At 44.9% G+C, this 3,181-nt stretch overlaps 1 non-coding gene across 1 annotated transcript in view; it reads left to right on the top strand.

Moving 5' to 3' along the window:
* The first annotated feature begins 3,044 nt into the window (after positions 1 to 3,044).
* LOC131934461 (small subunit ribosomal RNA) overlaps positions 3,045 to 3,181 on the top strand; it is a 1,846-nt gene continuing 1,709 nt past the window's right edge. Inside the window, exon 1 of the ribosomal RNA XR_009385760.1 lies at positions 3,045 to 3,181. This exon is cut by the window's right edge and continues 1,709 nt beyond it. This is a non-coding gene — a ribosomal RNA (small subunit ribosomal RNA).

Here is a 3,181-nt window from a genome sequence, read left to right as displayed (position 1 = left end):
CTTAAGTTTTAAAACCAAACCGAAATCGCGCGAGTCGTCGTTGTAAAACTAGATTTAACAAACGGCTGCGTAATATTAGACTTAAAAATATTATATAATATCCTCTATTGATTAAATAGTGAAAAATAAGCTTCAATGTAGCTTAATCTAGTACAAAATCTAAAAGTTGTGATAAATTAAATTGAAATTAAACACGATAGACTTAAATCTAGAGTTAAGGAATAAAACCGACCCGCGAACCAGCTACTAAATGGTTCGATAAGACTTATCTCAAATACAATCGTTTTCTATCAGTGTTATGCCTTCAATCGATACTTTTTGATGAAATAAATACTTAAATGATTTAATGAATGCATATATACATGTAATTAATGAGTGAAAGTATGTATAAAGTATTAGATAAATTAATAATAAACCGACCCAGCTACTAAATGGTTCGATAAGACTTATCTCAAATACAATCGTTTTCTGTAATTGTTATGCCTTAAATTGATAATTTTTTAGTTAAACAAATACTTAACTAATGAAATAAATACATAGATAAATGTATTTAATGAATTAAAGTATGTATAAAGTATTATATAAATTAATAATAAACCGAATCCGACCAAATTTAAATCTAAAACCACGATCGGCGGCGTAATGAAGTGTATCGTAAACCCGTTTTTTTTATAATTTAAAATGTAATGACAGAACTCCCAAAACAACAATACACATACATATTAGTACTATGGTGAATTGTAGTTGTATTAGGACCGTAATTATAGTTAATTAAGGAACCATTCATTGTCTTCGCTCTGTTATGTACGTCGTCGTTTAATCGACACGGCATATTTGGCTTGAATCTAGAAAAATTCAAACTCTAACCCTAAGGTAGACAGGCAGGGTAAATAAATGTGGGTGATCTCTCATAAAATTGTCTTCTAGGAATTATTTTTATATAGACTATCTTTTCTGTAGAGTTTAAGTGGACAAGCGCGGACGAAATAGAGCGCAAAATTTAAAATGAATTAAAAATTTTCATCAGACCGGAAGTAGGCATAACCTAGGCGCCATGTTTCCGTCGTACAAGTTTTCACCGTTGCAGTCACCGTTTCAATCGCTCTTCGTGTGGACGTGTATTATTTCTAGTCATGTGTTGTGTAGATGATTCGCTTAAGGTAGGTGTTCGGACTTATTTCTTTAATATTAATTAAACCGTATTTGCCTTGTCGGCCTTAAAATAAAGCTATTTTTTTTTCATCGCAATCGAAGTGTTAGATCTAGAATCTAGTTCCCGCCTCCGCTTCGCTAATTCGACTTAATGTAACTATGACACAACTATTAAATCTAGAGTCTCTATTTTAATTAAATAATTAGGAATTCTATCTCTAGATGATATCTAATCTATTCCCACACGTGTGTGCAAGTAGGATTTAACGTCAGAACAGGTGTGGTGGTCTAGGCGTCGCTATTTTTGACGGTAGGAATTTTTTTTTTAAATTCGTAAAATTTTATATAGACTTTATATAGCAATTTACTAAGACCGACCCTAACGCCCAGTAAATATTTAATTACCACATTGTTATGGACACGGTGTATTAGGTAGGGCCGAGGGCTATCCATAGGTACCAATTTTTAAATTTTGTGACAATTAGGAGCCGAGTTATAAAATAAATTTAAAATACTGGTTCTGGTCTTAGACTTTATATAGCAATTTACTAAGACCGACCTTAATACCCATTAATTATTTAATTAGCGCATAGTTATGGACATCCTGTATTAGGTTGGGCCCAGGGCTATCCGTAGGTACCAAGTTTATAATTTTGTGACGATTATTAGTCGAGTTATAAAATAAATAAAAAAAACTGGTTCTGGTTTGCACTACATTTCTTTCTTCTTTAACGGCGGACTCCCGGTCCAGCCCCATGGGTTACCCGTGAGCCGGGGCCTCGTTAGCCTGGACGGCTCCGATGTGACCGCGGATTGTTGTGGCCCGCCTCAGCCCGAGTCGAGATCACCCTTCCGATCGAAGGTGGACGCCATAGGGCGCCCGGGATAGCCCGGGGCGCTGTTCGTCACCCGAGCGCAGGGGCGCCGGGAGACGCCCCCGGTGAAGTTTGGCGGGTGATTCTGGTAGAGCTCCCCACCCCGATCGCAGGACACCCCTCGCCGCCCGCCCAGGTGTCGAGGTGGCCGCGGGGGAACTCGGGGCGTTTTGGCTCCCCCTTGTGCCGGAGCGGCGCCCTCGGTCCCAGAACGCCCCTGGCGGGTGATTCGCATGCCCCCTGGGGTGGGGAACGCGGGTGGGTGGTCGTAAAGCGTGTAACCGCAGTGGGGGCGGCCCCTTAGTCGGGGGCGCCAAAGTTGGCACCCCACCTGGGGCGCCCCCCGGAAGTGTGGCGCCCGCGCGAGTGAGCCCCGTAGATGCGCCCCGACACCCCCCGCGCCGCCCCCCGGGTCGCGGCACCCCCGGCGCCCTCCGTGCGGGCTCCCCTCATGGGGCGGCACCCCCGGTCCTCCCCGAGACTATGTACCCGATTTTTCGGTTTAACACTAGAGGTATGGGCAGAAATACGGCGGTTAAAACGGTCTGTATCTACTATTGTGGAGGTGAGTGTCGGTGAAGCCTCTATGTGACGCTAGGATCCGCGCTCCCTCGCAGCCAGCGACATGTGCCCGATCTGACCGTGCGTGGCTCAGTCTCCCGACTAGCTTCCCGGTAAAATGCGGGCTCGGCGCGCAGGTCGCGCCAGTGAAGGTAAAAGTACGTGTCCGTAGCGTGAAGCCAGCGGCGACGCGCAGTGCTAACGCAACCAAGCAGTATTGGTGGCTCGATAAAAGTCTCGCACTGGCCCAGCCCTCGGAACGGGCGACGGGTCTGCAAAACGCAGTCGGCTCGATGCAAATCGAGAGATTTCCCGGCGACGCCGTGTTTACGGTGAAGGGGGAAATGTGAGCGGTCCGATGTGAAAAAATCCGGGAATGCCGGGATCCGTTCTCTCGCTAGAGCGTTGTCTCCCGTCCCGCGATGTGTTGTGGAAAAACGTCTCGCAAACGATAGCTATCTGGTTGATCCTGCCAGTAGTCATATGCTTGTCTCAAAGATTAAGCCATGCATGTCTAAGTTCACACTGTCCCATGGTGAAACCGCGAATGGCTCATTAAATCAGTCGAGGTTCCTTAGATGACACGATCCTAC

Source organism: Physella acuta, unplaced genomic scaffold (assembly GCF_028476545.2).
Source record: "Physella acuta isolate Inbredline_101_S28 unplaced genomic scaffold, ASM2847654v3 ptg002832l, whole genome shotgun sequence".
NCBI classification, from domain to species: Eukaryota; Metazoa; Mollusca; class Gastropoda; family Physidae; genus Physella; species Physella acuta.
The sequence above is the reverse complement of the archived record's forward strand: the minus strand, read 5'-3'. Positions and strand labels throughout refer to the sequence as shown.